The sequence below is a fragment of the Hemiscyllium ocellatum genome, chromosome 22, assembly GCF_020745735.1.
Source record: "Hemiscyllium ocellatum isolate sHemOce1 chromosome 22, sHemOce1.pat.X.cur, whole genome shotgun sequence".
NCBI lineage: Eukaryota > Metazoa > Chordata > Chondrichthyes > Orectolobiformes > Hemiscylliidae > Hemiscyllium > Hemiscyllium ocellatum.
The window spans coordinates 16,222,358-16,237,808 of NC_083422.1; the positions used below are offsets into that span (position 1 = coordinate 16,222,358).

Consider the following 15,451-nt stretch of genomic DNA (forward strand, 5'->3'; position numbering starts at 1 on the left):
CCACGGGGTTCATGTGTTCCTCCCACAGAAGCTTCTGAGTTTGTCTTGCCTTCCCTAATCTGGGTGCTGCCACAATACTGGTCCCTAAATCTTCTATTGGCTTAATAGGTTCAACCTTTTCTGTCTGTCCTGTCCCTTTATGCCATACTATCCCAGTATGTGCTTCTTCGTTGGCCAGTGCATGTGCTATTTTATTGGGGTCTTACAGTGGGCTTTCACATTCTCTGGAATGGTTATGCCACCTTAAGCTGCTGTGAACACATACTTTGACAGATCACTGCCTTTCTCCTGAAAAGCTCCTGTTATTTTACCACAAAAGCTACAGCTGCCAATTCTGCTCATTGTGCCCCCAGATTTGTGGGTACATTGACTTCCCCTTCTCTCATCCCTCACTTCGACTTATGCATATGAAAACCTAACCCTGTACACCTATTACATAAGAGGAGTCGTCAATGAATGTTTTTGGAATTTCCTTGTCAGTATCACAAATCTCCCCGTCAATATCACTCCCCTGGTTCAGTTGTGGTTCAAAAGGACTTGTTAGGGTTTATGGTACTGAAATTGACCATTCATGAAGCTGAAGTGTGATCTCCAAGCCCAGATCCCCATATTCTGTATGAGTTATGTATCTGGTGCTCACCTTCCAGGGCCTGAGGGGTGCAATTCCTTCTTCCAGGATGGGAGCCCTGTTGAGGACACTCCTCGGCAAAGTGTCCTACCTTGCCACACACACAAAGTGGGGATTGTCACCTCGACTTGCCCTTCGTTCAACAAAGCACTGAGCTGCTGGAATGGACCCCTTCCTTTGTCCGGCCCCTCATTCCTCCAAGCCACAGGAACTATCTGCTGGGCTGTTTTTCTTTTCAACATTGCCCTTTCCCATCTCCTTGCTGTCTGATGTAGTAGCCATGCTTCTGTGTGAGCAATCTCCATTGGGATGGGGATGGTCACATGCTGCCTGAGCCTGTGGTGGGTTATGGGAGATCAGGCTTCAGAGTCAAATGGATTTCCTTTCCTTTTGGGTTCTCCCTTTGGCGAGCTGGCCCATAGAAAGCATTGAAAGCAGCAAACAAATCAATTTCAAAGGCTGTAGGGTCTTCTCCGTTCCTCTGTCAAATTTGGTGAAGATCCTCACCCTGATTTTACCCAGTGTATCTTTAATGGCTGTTTTCAGACCTTCTCAAGTCCCTCTGCTGTGTTTTTGAGTTTCCGGGAGAGCTGATCAGACACTCGTGTCACAGACCAACAAAACAAGTTTCTTTTCCCCCCTCTTCATCAGATCTCTGTTCGAGGTGGACCTGATGCATTTGGTGAAGAATTCTTCTACTGGATCACCTACTCTCTCAGCATGTCCCACAACTGGTTGACACTAAACGGCGTGTTGTAATACAGGGATCTGTGGGAATATTCAGCAGTCCTCACTTTGCTGGATCTAATGGCAACCATGGAGTTCATTGGCAAGCTGTCGGGGGCAATGTACTTTTCAGGGGATGTGGATGGGGTGTTGGATCCATTCGCTGGAGGTGGGTCTGCGGTCAATAGCTCATACCGATCTGCGTGACTTGTGTCTCACCCAGATTGCCAGACAGCCTCAGCGAGGGCATCCCGATCAGATTCATTCTCACCCCTTTTGTCCGACAAAGCACAAACTTTGCCCCACTCGCTTTTAGCTGCGCTTTTAATCGCTGAATCTCCCAGAAGCATTTTTATATGGTCTACTGCCTTTCCTTGCTTGGTCCTTATAGACATCTGCTATACTGCCCGTGCCCCGCTCTGTAGATCTTCACACTGGTCTCACAGTTGAGTGATTTGTTGCTGGTCCTGCTGTCTTAATAATCCTGCCCTTTCTTTCTGATGACCCAAGCTGTCAATCATATTTTGGTGATCCTCCATGCAGGCAACATATCCTGAACACTTTTGCCCACTTCTCCCCCACCACTTTGGTCAATTCTTCAATTCTTCAATTAGCTGCAGCTTCCTCACCCTGCAGAATTTGGACACTCTGATGGCAAGCTGTCAACTTTAGTTACAGCCCTCGCTATTGCAGTCCCTTTTCTCACTCTATCCTTTACTTTACCTTTAACATGGTCTCCCTGCAAACTATCCCTCGGCCCCTGGACTCTGGACGGTAGATGAGGAGATGTTGGTGTTGGACTGGGTGGACAAAGTCAACACCAGGTTATAGTCCAACAGGCTTATTCAAAATCACAAGCTTTCACAGCACTGCCCCTTCAGGTCAAGTGAGAGAGACACACGCAGGCACAGAATTTACAGGCAGAGAAGTCAAAAGGTCATAGACATCGGGTGAGTGGGGTGTCAAATAATCAATCTCTGCAGATGATCAAAAGTGTCTGACAGTGTGAATAAAGTGTCAACAGCTGAATAACAAGTGAAGGAATGACCTATAATCCAATTAAATGAGGCAGAGAGATCATTACAAAAAATTAAAAATGCGTTTGTGCTGGAAACAAACCAAATGGCTGGAAAAACACGATAGGTCTAAAAGTCTCATGGCGAGGGTCTAACCAAAGTGATAAGTAATCCAAAACTGTACGAATTAATTAAAGTAGAGAGATCATATCAATTTATCTAAGTGATGGTGTCTAAACAGGACAGTAAGGAAGATTTTACAGATACATAACAGTGTGGTGGGGTCACATGTGGTACAACATGATCAAAGTTGAGGCTGTCTCCATGGGTACGGACCTGGCTGTCAGTTCCTGCTTGGTGATTCAGCATCATTGTGTATTTCGAAGGCTGCCTTGGAGCGTGCTCACCCAAAGATCAGAGACTGAATGTCCTCAACCACCGAAGTGTTCCCTGAATGGGGAGAGAATATTCTTGTCTGGGCGATTGTTGTGCAGTGTCCATTCATCCCTGGTTATAATATCTGCATGATCTTGCCAATATACCATGCCTCGGGGCAAACTTGCCTGCAGTGTTTAAAACAGACAACATTGGCCAAGTCACATGAGTATCTGCTGTGTGTGTGGTGGGTAGTGTTCCCACGTGTGATGGTACTATCCACGTCGGTGACTTGACATGCCTTGCATTGGTTGATATGGCAGAGTTGTGTGGTGTTGTGGTTGATGTTGCCGTGAATGATGGCCAGTTTGCTGCGAACGATGGTCTGTTTAAAGTTTGGTGGTTGTTTGAAGGTTAAAAATGGATGCATAGGGATGATCTTGGCAAAATGCTCATTGTCATCAATGACATGTTGAAAACTGCAAAAACCACGGCGTAGTTTCTCTGCTCCAGGGCAGTACTGAACAACAAAGGGTATGCTATCAGTTGTATCCCGTGTCTGTCTCCTGAGAAGGTGTTTGCGGTTTTTCATGGTGCATCATACCCCATCCTTATGAGGGCGTCCTTCTTAATCTTTAGGTGTCCACCACATCCCTCCTCATCTGAGCAGATCCTTTGTATGTGCAGGGCTTGTCCGTAATATGTTTACAGTGTGCAGCATCGTGAGGTTATCAGTGGGCCTGCGTGGGAGTGTCGCACTGAGGTGTCCGTCCTTGATGGAGATGCATGTGTCCAAGAATGAGACTGATTCTGAAGAGTAGTCCTTAAAAGTCTGATGGTCAGATGAAACTTGTCGATGTCTCTATGTAGTCATTTCAGTGATTCCTCACCATGAATCCAAAGGAAGAAAATATCATGGGCGGCACGGTGGCACAGTGGTTAGCACTGCTGCCTCACAGCGCCTGAAGACCCGGGTTCAATTCCCGACTCAGGCGACTGACTGTGTGGAGTTTGCACGTTCTCCCCGTGTCTGCGTGGGTTTCCTCCGGGTGCTCCGGTTTCCTCCCACAGTCCAAAGATGTGCGGGTCAGGTGAATTGGCCATGCTAAATTGCCCGTAGTGTTAGGTAAGGGGTAATGTAGGGGTATGGGTGGGTTTCGCTTCGGCGGGTCGGTGTGGACTTGTTGGGCCGAAGGGCCTGTTTCCACACTGTAAGTCTAATCATCGATGTATCTGGTGCATACCATGGGTTAGACGTCCTGTGCAGCAAAGAGTCTTGTGTGTGAAAATGTTGGCACACTGGGGTGCACATTTGGTCCCCATGGCTGTTCTATGTGTCTGGATGAAGAACTGGTTGTCGAAGGTGAAGACGTTGTGATCGAGGATAAAGCAGATGAGTTGTAGGATGGTGCTTGGAGATTGGCAGTTGTTGGTGTTGAGTACTGAGGCTGTTGCAGCGATGCCATCATCGTGGGGGATGCTGGCTCAGAGTGCGGAAACATTTTGTGTACTGAGGAATGTTCCTGGTTCGACTGGTCTGTGGGTGCTGAGTTTCTGTAAGAAATCTGTAGTGATGCGATAGGAGGCCTGCAATTCCCCTGTGCAATGGGTTTCAAGATGCCCTTGACATAGCCAGAGAGGTTCTCAAACAGGGTCCCATTGCCTGATATGATTGGACATCCAAGTGTTTTGGCATTTGTATCTTTGAAGATACTGCCTTCTTTCTCAACCAATTTCACCCCATCGAGCTTGGGCCTAAGACTTTTACTACAATCAGTGGTGACTGAACTAGCTGCTTCTCATAAGAGACCTGAACTGACGATGTACCCTTAATTTATTAAGGTTCCCGGTATTCGCTCTCAGTCTAGCTAAGGTCTTGGAGTCCAGAATTAATTTTGTTAAAGACTGGTTCTGTGATCACTGAAAAGGCTACACCGGCATTGACCTTCATTAGAACTGGGTGACTATTATTTTGATTGGTTCTAATTTGAATGCTGCTAAGCAATTTAGCTGTTCCAAACCAGATGCAAGTGGATTATCCAGAGTGTGCACTCTCCTGGATACTGGCCTATGAGTTCTCTTACTCAGTTTAGATCTAGTGGGATTTGTTGATGTCTCAAGCCCACATACCGACAGCAACTACAATGGCCCACCGGTCTAAATTCTTGAGAAAATTCTAACCATTTGGCTGAAACTTGTCTTTGTTTTGGGGTTTTGTTGTGGGTTGACCGATAGTCCCAATGTTCAGGATATGTGCTGAGTGAGGTTACGCAATTGCCTTCCATTAAGTGGTGTTCCCCAAGCTCAGTCAGACTGGCAGGGGAGTCTAGTTCCGTCGGAATATCCTGCAACTCATATGCTCCACTTCCCACAATTTCTACTGACAAAACCAGTTGTAGTGTCTGTTTGAAGTCCAGTTTGGTTTCAGCTAGCAGGTGGTTTTGCATGGTTGCATCATTAATCTGACTCTCTTCGCCACTGAAATAACTCCACAGAGGCTGGTATCCTCTCACCAAATCACCCTTTATTTACATGTGCAATGTTTTTGACACTGTGCCAGCTACCCCCAGAGCCAGCTCTCAGTGAACAGAACCTCCGACACTCCTTTCTTTATCTGTCAGCCAAGACTCCCTGATTGGACCAGATTAACAGCCCCAATCAGGGAACTCATATTCTATGGAGTCCACCTTGGCTGACCTTGTTACAATCACTACAGTCCATGTTTAAAACAAGACTGCTAATGAGGGAAGGTGCTGAGTGCGTCTATGGAATCCACCTGAACATCAGTGAGCAGGTTATTACCAAACAAATGCTTTTGCTGACACCTTCCATGCTTTTAATGATGATAAAGAGCAGGCTAATTCTATGAGTTTTAAAATTGTGATGGAAAAGGATAGGCCAGATCTAACAGCTGAAATTCTAAATTGGAGGAAGGCCAATTTTGATGGTATTAGGCACAAACTTTCAAAAGTTGATTAGAGATGGTTTGAAGGTTTAAGGCAGAGGGAGATAGTGGAGGATTACTTTTCAGACTGGAGAGCTGTGACCAGTGGAGTGCCACAAGGATCAGTGCTGGGTCTAGTGCTTTTCATCATTTATATAAACATAGAAATATAGTGAGTAAGTTTGCAAATGACACCAAAATTGGAGGTGTAGAGGACAGTGAAGAAGGTTACCTTAGAGTATATTTGGATCTTGATCAGATGGGCCAGTGGGCTGAGGAGTGACAGATGGAGTTTAATTTCAATACATATGAGGTGCTGCATTTTGGAAAAGCAAATCAGAGCAGGACATATATTTAATGGTAATTCCTGGGTAGTGTTACTGACCAAAGAGACCTTGGAGTGCAGGTTCGTAGTCCTTGAAAGGTTGGTATGCTTTCCCTTATTGGGGATGAAGGTCGGTAAGGACCTGGAAACAATCATTATTACATAAGAGGTAGCATTGGGCAAACTAATGGAGCCAAGGATAAACAAGTCTCCTGGCCTTGATGGAATGCATTCCAAAGTACTAAAAGAGATGGCAGGAGAAATAGCAAGTGCACTTGTGGCAATTTTCCAAATTTCGCCATCTCTCCGGCAGGTTAACAGACGTCACTGTTTAAAACGGGTGGTAGACAAAAGTTGGAGAATGATAGACCAGTTAGCTTAACCTCTGTAATGGGGAAGACGCTTGAGTCTATTATCAAGAAAGAAATAGCAAGGTATCCAGATAGAAATTGTCTTGTTGGCCTGATGCAGCATGGGTTCATGAAGGGCAGATCATCCTTAGCAAGTCTTTTGGAATTCTGTGAAGACATTATGTGCACATTGGACAATGGGGACCCAGTGGATGTGGTGTACCTAGATTTACAAAAGGCCTTTGACAAGATACCACACAAGAGGCTGCTGCATAAAATAAGGATGCATGGTGTTATGGGTAAAGTATTAGCATAGGCAGAGGGTTGGTTAGCCAACAGAAAGTAAAGAGTGGGGATAAATGAGTTATTATGAGTTGTTCTGGCTGGCAATCAGTGACTAGTGTTGTGCCTCAGGAATCAGTGTTGGGGCCACAATTATTGGGGCCACACCCTGAGAAAAGGAACAGGAAGTGTCATCACCACAGGAAATAACATCACCACAGGAAATGACATCACCAACCCAAAGAAACCCAAACATTTAAATAGAAAGCAGAAATTTTTAGCATTGCTTCACATGAGGCCCACTGAAGATGTTACCTAGTAAGGTAAAGAAACGTCTGGAAATGAACCTTTCAGCTCAGCATCTGAAATGATGTACTGGCACTGGAGGGGGTGCAGAGGAAGTTCACCTGGTTGATTCTGGAGTTGAGGGGGGTGGCTTATGAGGAGAGACTGAGTAGACCGGAACTATATTCAGTAGAATTTAGAAGAATGAGGGAATATCTTATAGAAATGTATAAAATTATGAAGGGAATAGATGAGATAGACATAGATTACCAAATGTTTTCACTGGCAGGTGAAATTAGGACAAGAGGGCATAGTGTCAAGACTAGAGGAAGCAGATTTAGGACTGAATTGAGAAGGAACTTTCACACCCAGAGTGTTGTAAACCTATTACTTCAGAAACTGTTTTTAAAGCTAAAATATATATTGTCTTGAACACTAAAGGAATTCAGGGTTATGGTGAGAGAGTGGGTAAGTGGAGCTGAGACCGCAAGAAGATCAGCAATGATCTTATTGAATGGTGGAGCATGCTCAAAAGGCAACGTAGCCTCCTGCTGCTCCTATTTCTTATGTTCTTATATTCTACGTTCAATACATTGAGTATAGGAGTTGAGAGGAGGTATGACTATACAGAATATTCATTTGGCCACTTTTGGAATATTGTGTGCAATTCTGGTCTCCCTCCTATAGGAAAGATTTTGCAAAACTTGAAAAGGTTCAGAAAAGATTTACAAGGGTGTTGCCAGTGTTGGAGTGTTTGAGATATAGGGAGAGGCTGAATAGACTGGGGCTATTTTCCCTGGAGTGTCAGAGGCTGAGGGGAGACCTTATAGAGGTTTATTAAATCATGAGGAGCATGGATAGGATAAGTAGACAAAGTCTTTTCCCTGGGGTGTGGGAGTCCAAAAATAAAGGCCATAAGTTTAGGGTGAGAGGAAAAAGATTTAAAAGGGACCTAAGGAGCAACGTTTTCACACAGACGGTGGTGCATGTATGGAATGAGCTGCCAGAAGAAGTGGTGGAGATTGATATAATTACAACATTTATAAAGCATCTGTATGGGCATATGAATAGGAAGGGTTTAGAGGGATATGGGTCAAGTGCTGGCAAATGGAACTGGATTAAATTAGGATATCTGGTCAGCATGGAGGAGTTGGACTGAAGGGTCTGTTTCTGTGCTGTACACCTCTATGACTCTATGATGGGCTGGTAATTGAATTTGTGCCCTTCTTGTGTACCATACCAAACTTGGGCAATTTTTCACATCGTTGGATAAATTTGTGTGTTGGAGCAGTACTGGAACATCTTGGCTTGGGGTAAGGCAAGTTCAGGAACACAATTCTTCGATCCTGTTGTTGGACTGTTGTCAGGGCCACAGCCTTTGAAGTATCCCGTGCCTCCAAGCATTTCTTGTTATGAAATGGAGTCAATCACATTGGCTGAAGACTGGCCTCTGTGATGTTGGGGACCTCTGAATGTGTTGGCTGGGGAAGGGCTTCAAGAGTGAGAGGAAGCATCAGAGGAGGTGAATAAGGTGGAGGATCCTGAAGTGGGCCAGGAAGATTGACAAAGAGAGAAAGACAGGGCAATGACCCACAGCCTGGAGTGGCCAGAGATACCCTGTATTTACCCGTTACTGTAATGACTGGAGCTGGATTGAGGCTTTCCCTATTCCTGTTAATTTATCACTTGCACAGTTACCTGCCAGCCCACTGTTTGCTGTATGCTGCATTCCTCAAGGGTTGTGTCATTTGTCTATTTGATTTATTTGTTCAGTAAGCTGCTGGTGTTTCCTTTTAACTGTGGTTCTGATCTCCTCAACTCTACAAATGTTAAAGGGCACATGCAAAGCTTGCACTGGACCAATGACAGTGTGAAAGCAGCAATGATACAGTCACAGATCCCACCACTACACTCTCCTGGGTGTCGGTGCTAAAATGGTCTATATATCAATGCGAGGAGAGTCCATCAGAGAGTGGATTCCATGATGCAGACTATCAGGTTTTCCCACAGCCACAAACGCCTCCTTCAGTTCCTGTATCCCTGCTACCCTTGCAGTGCTGCAGAGTGTAATGAACTTTCACTGTTTCCTAGCAATTCTCGAGTGGCCACTCTGAAACATTTCCATTACTTTGGGCAGTTCCACATAGGTCACTATTTCAGGCAAGCCTTGATTTTGCAATTCTTCTCTGGATAGGAAGCAGAAACCAACCCAGTGCTACTTAATTTCATTTCCTGGGTTTGGTTTCTATTACACTCTAACATGAGAAAGATAACACAAGGAATGCACAAAGATTCCAGCTCACCCATCCTTGGCTCACTCTCTGGCGAGTATCTGACCCACTGCTCTCTTTTAAAACTACCTGCAGTAATTTATCCTTCTTAAAGCACCTTCCCCTCCAGCCCATAGCACATCAACTACTTTTGGCCTCCGACTCCACACCGCAGTCAGTTCTCCACACCTTCCTGGCTTTTTGTACTTGGCTGTTGCTATGGGAATAGGCTAAAAATCACACAACACCAGGCTATAGTCCAACAGGTTTATTTGGAAGCACCAGCTTTCAGAGCGCTGTTCCTTCATCGGGTAGCTCCTGAAAGCTAGTGACTCCACGTAAACCTGTTGGACTATAACTTGGTGTCGTGTGATTGTTAACTTTGTCCACCCCAGTCCAACGCTGGCTCCTCCGCATCATTGCTAATGGGAATAGGCTGCTGTAAATTTGGGGCAGCCTTGTCATTGCCCTGACATAGCAGTGATCCAAGCATTGTCCATGCTGCTTGATGTGTGAATGTTCCACAGGGAATGGGATTTAAGCACCACTTTGAGAGAGCATGGCACTCCGAGAACCCGCTTCCTCTAAAAGGCAGTCAGTGCTGTTAAACAGGAGCTACACTGAACCACAGCCATGTTGTCACTGCAAATCTGAGGAAGGGAAATGAAACATCAGGCACAAAGCAGGTCCCAAAATAACAAAAAATCCAATGACCTGCACAGTCAAGAATCATTAATCAAATCAATCAAGGCATGATGTGGCCTGTTCATCACAACAACCTTTCATTCTGTGCAATGCAGCACACTCCCATCTCTGAACCCCCAGCACCCCCCAGTACCTCATCCTGAGCTTGCCTGTTCTGATTCCCTGCTTGCAGAAACCTCATTTGTCCAGCTGCACCAGCCCTGGGAGCAGAGCAAACAACAGCACAGCGATAATGAACAGGTCCCAGTAATTACCATGACAGTCACAGCTCCCCCCCAGCTCACATCATGGCACTTAGTGTTCCTTGTAGACAATATCTCATGACAGGATCAGTAGGTGCTGAAGGTATAGGCATGAGTGAGCTGTAGCCACATGAGGTGGATCATTCATGTGACAGTGAGGCCACAAACAGCTTCTGGTGTCGGGGACTTGGTTGTGGAATTTAATTTTGTTTTTTTATTCATCTGTGTGACTTGTGCATCGCTGGCTGGCCAGCATTGATAGCCCATCCCGAATTGGCCTTGAGAAGGTGGTGGGGAGCTGCCTTCTTGAATCGCTGCGGTCCACTTGCTGTGGGTTTCTTTGTTGTGACTTTCTGGTGATTGATACAACTGAAGAGCTTGCTCGGCCATTTCAGAGGACAGCTGAGAATCAACGACATTGCTGTGGCTCTGGAATCACGTGTAGGCCAGACCAGGTAAGGATGGCAGATTTCCTTTCCAAAAGGACATTAGTGAACCAGATGGGTTTTTCCAACAATTCACAATGGTTTCATGGTCATTAGTTGATTCTTAATTCCAGATTTTTTAAAAATTGAATTCAAAATCCACCATCTGCCATGGCAGAACTTGAACCCAGATCCCCAGAACATTATTCTGGGTTTATAGGCCAGCAATAATACCACTAGACCATTGCCTTCCCTTAATGGGGTGATATATGAGTGAACACTGATTACAATACTCACTGAGATGCTGAGAACACTTCTTGTCTCATGTAGGTACCTTCCAGGTAGCTTCATGTAGGTAGCTGTCCCAGCTACCTTCCCCCAGCCCCGCGCCCCTCCCATTTATCTCTCAGCCCCCTTGGAACACCCTCCCCATTTATCTCTCAGCCCCCTTGGGCCAGCCATCCATTTATCTCTCAGCCCCCTTGGGCCACCCTCCCATTTATCTCTCAGCCCCCTTGGGCCACCCTCCCATTTATCTCTCAGCCCCCTTGGAACACCCTCCCCATTTATCTCTCAGCCCCCTTGGGCCAGCCTTCCATTTATCTCTCAGCCCCCTTGGGCCACCCTCCCATTTATCTCTCAGCCCCCTTGGGCCACCCTCCCATTTATCTCTCAGCCCCCTTGGGCCACCCCTCCTCATTCACGATGAACAGCTTACGCTCGAAATGACTCTTCCACTCCTTGGTTGCTGCCTGACAGGGTGTGCATTTCCAGCACCACACTCTGCAACTCTGATCTCCAGCATCTACAGTCCTCACTTTCTCCCTGTCTCACGTCACTGTCAAGGAGCCTGGAGGAGTTCAGCTCCAAATTGACAGAGAGGTTTCCATGGGGTTCATACCTCTCCACTTAAATGATCTGTGTCTCGTAAACCCAGAGGGCACTGCCCCTGCTGCCCAATACCCACTGCAGTTGGAGAAGCAACATGCCCCAATTACTTGGTCACGGACTTCTGATAAGGACCAGCAGTACGATGGAGTCAAATCTTGTACTCTGTAAATCATCTGTAAGTCATGGGCAGGCTCTTAACTCTGGAAGGCATTGAAATTCAGAAGTGATGACTCACTGTTTTGGTTTCAATTTCATGTCCCAACTACAAGTTTGAAAAGATCACTTGTCTTGGCAAGTTATGAAGGGTGTGGTTAGTGTGCATGTGTATATATATGTTGAACCACCTTAAATAACATCATTCGGATCATCCAGCTCCTCAGCTCCTCAGAAGGAAAGTGAACAAGCAGCCGGCATATTCCACCATGGGGTAAGTGAGATCTTCATGTGTCCATACCATGTACACTATAGTCAGCTGGAACTCAGTGCTCCCCCTCCTGGCTCTGAGTCATTGTGATGTGAGCTCGAATCAGGAGAAATGAGAAGGAACTGCATTTGGGTAAGCAAAGGAAAAATGGCCAATCCTGATCATGGTATTGCATGATGGGGCGGTTGGAAACGCATACTTTATGAGTTCCCTGTTCCATTTATCATGGCAAGGAACACAGTTAATTATTCTTCCACCCGCTGCCCCCTCCCAAATTAAGAATCATATGCTAAGTTCATGCAACATGGCCACTTAATTTAATCTTTTAAATGCTGGTGTTTCTGATGAGTTTGTTCACCCTATACCTGCAAGACCAGTGAATCAATCCTGAGGATTGATGACAGCATTTTAATGTACTCAATTTGATAGGATCTGAGCAAAGCTTTGCACAACTGAACCATCAATTCCTTACTTCTGGATTCCAGACCCAACAGTCTGTTTGCTCCTCTGGCCCACATACTGTGAGGAGCAACAGTCACAGTGCGATTGCAGCTCCCACCTTTCTGCACACCTTCAGTCAGGTCGGAGTGGACCTGCAGTCAAGCCATTCTCATAGCTCTGGGTCATCAGTGTTTTTGTGAATGAGTGCGTGGGTGAATGAGTAAGTGAGTATGCTCAGGTGTAAGTGGCCAGGATGGCTGAGGTAAGTACATAACTGTAAACTGTGACGGGTTAAGAGGATAGTTGCTGGTGAAGGCAGCAGATGGATAGTTGTGTCTGGTTAGGTCAGATTGGAAATGGCAAATGCAGTCAAGGTAAAACATCAGTGAGTCAGGGGAGAGACAGGAAGCATGCAGTATTTTCAGGAGGCTGGAGTTAGACCTCTTAACCTGGTGTAATATTTGAATGTGGGTGTACTGCTCTGTAATCTTTCAACTCAGCCCAGTGCACAGTGTGAAACAAATGTAGCCTCTGTCCAGATCTGTGGGGTACATCATTAACCACATCCCACTATTCATAGGTCAGTGCATTTGGCCTTACGTTCTCTCCCCTAATTCCATCAAATGACCAACTTCTATTGCAAGGTTGTCTCCAGTTCATGTTTTTGCTAATCATCTCTTACATGGATCTTTATTACAAACTTTCTGGAAATCTGTTTGAAATGTCCGTAAACAGTCCCCTGTTCAATGTTGTCATAATCTCCTCAGAGACTGCTAATCTTTAAGATGAATTTTGAACACCCAGGCTGCATTGACACTCAGGAGAAAGTTAACTAGAAAAGAACTACCTAAGAAGCTATCGGATCTGATTAGGAGAACGCAACCATAAATGTTTGGCAATCAATGATGTAAGTGAATTTGAGTGAATTAAAATCTTGTCAATTGAAAAAAATGTATAAATGGCAGGTACTATACAAAGGATATAAACCAAAATTCACTTTAAATTTATGATTGACAGTTAATAGCACAATTTATTGAATGATATGATACTATTGCACTGATCAAAATCATCACTGCCTTATCTAGCATTCCCAAAGGTTTAGAAAGTAATTCCAAAGACCATATTCAAAAAGACAAATTGCACCTATAAATATGGTGGATTTATGAAATATTTTAATCTCTTGCAGTGACACACAGGAAGATTTGTTGAAAGTGAATCTCGACCAGCTTCAATGTCACTTCACGTGGACTCCACAGAAAGAAACCATCGACTTGGATGATATGAAACAAAGATGAGAAGATTCAATACAGGCTGGTGTGAAATATCAAGCCAGGTCTTACAACCATCTCGCCTTTATACACTGCCTGTTAGGAAACTGTGAAGAGGCAATTCAGAATTTAAAGGAAGCTGAAAGGATTCTGAGGGAGCGACATGGAGATGAATTTGAGAAGAGAATCTTGGTCACCTATGGAAACTATGCCTGGGTTTATTATCACATGGACCAACTGGAGGAGGCTCAGTCCTACCTCGACAAGCTGGAGACAGTCTGTAAACTATTTCCTGAAGCCTCTCGGTTTACAGCAATGATACCTGAGGTTTACGGGGAGAAGGGCTGGTCACTGTTGACTACAGCCCCTCAATATTATGAAGAGGCCAAAGAATGTTTTACAAAGGCCCTGGAGGAAGATCCTGACAACATTGAGTGGAATGTTGGCTATGCCACGGCACTGTCCCGTCTGGAATGGTTTTCTGCTGTCCCAGAGAGTCATGAACCCATTGATTCAATAAAACAGTTTAGACATGTGCTGGAGCTAGATCCTGATCATGCTGAAGCCATGGTGCAGTTAGCTTTAAAACTACGGGAGTTCAACCAAAAGGAGGAAGCATCCACATTAGTTGAGCGAGCGTTGCAGAAGTCCCCTGGTCATCCATATGTGCTTCGATACGCAGCAATGTTTTACAGGAAAGAAGGCGATGTAGGAAATGCTGTCAAGCTGTTAGAGAAAGCATTAAAAATTACACCAAACTCATCATTTTTATACTATCAAATAGGTCAGTGCCAGCAAAATAAATTATTTGCACTGCTGAAAGGTCCAGGCAGCAAAATTCAAGAGAAAGGAGCATTGATTAAACAATGCAAGCAGTATTTTGGGAAGGCAGTTGAACTGAAGCCATCCTTTATATCTGCAAAATTGGCTTTTGCAGCTATCTGCTCAATAAATAAAGAATATTGTGAAGCTAAGGAGATCTATAGTAATCTACTGAAATTGCAATCAATTCGTCCAGAAGATAAGCAAGAAATATATTATAAGGCTGGGCTATTTGAACTTCATTCTAAAGAAGAATCAAAAGCTATCATACTTTTGCTAGAAGGATTTTTCATCAAATGTAACTCATATCTAAAAAAATGCTTTCAGACCAACTTGGAGAAGATCGCAAAGAGACGACTTCAAAATAACCCAGGTGATATTAAGGCTTTGTGCATTCTTGGGGTCATGTATCTGCTGGATGGGGAAGTGTCTGGAATTCATCAACACTTTGCGAGGATCAATCTCCAAGAACTTTTCAATGAACAACAGTGATCTGCTCTCCTTGTATTACATCTTTCTGCTCGCATCAACAAGGACTTGCTAAGCAAACACATTTGAAAGATGGGTGATTTGCTTTGATTTATTACTGTCACATACCTAGGTACAGAGAAAAGTTTTGTTTTGTGTGCAGTACAGGCAGATCATAACATACAAAGATCACAGGGTGATTGAACAGAGCAAGGAATATAAAGTTATGACTGCAAAAAGGTGCATAGACAACAAGATAAGAGAACATTGTTAGTAATTTTTACAGATTTAAAATTGAGTTTTAAAAGTGCAGAATAATTTTAAGAAATGCAAGAGTAAGATCTGCTGTAGAGGGCTCGCAAAAAGTTACCCTGCAACAGCGGCGTCCTAGATGAGTATTCTCTGATAAGTGCTTTGATTGGGTATATTTTCATTTATGTTCTGTGAGCTGTTTCTTTAAAATTAACTATTTACTCATGCTTAAAAATGTAAACCAATATTCAAATGTACATGAAATACTGCTTTATAATGATGGAGAGTTCTTTATTCAAGAAGCAATACTTT

The 15,451-nt window shown here is 44.4% G+C and overlaps 1 pseudogene; it reads left to right on the plus strand.

The window, feature by feature from the left end:
- Positions 1-11,886: 11,886 nt before the first annotated feature.
- On the plus strand, positions 11,887-14,911 carry LOC132826131 (interferon-induced protein with tetratricopeptide repeats 5-like; annotated as a pseudogene).
- Positions 14,912-15,451: the final 540 nt, after the last annotated feature.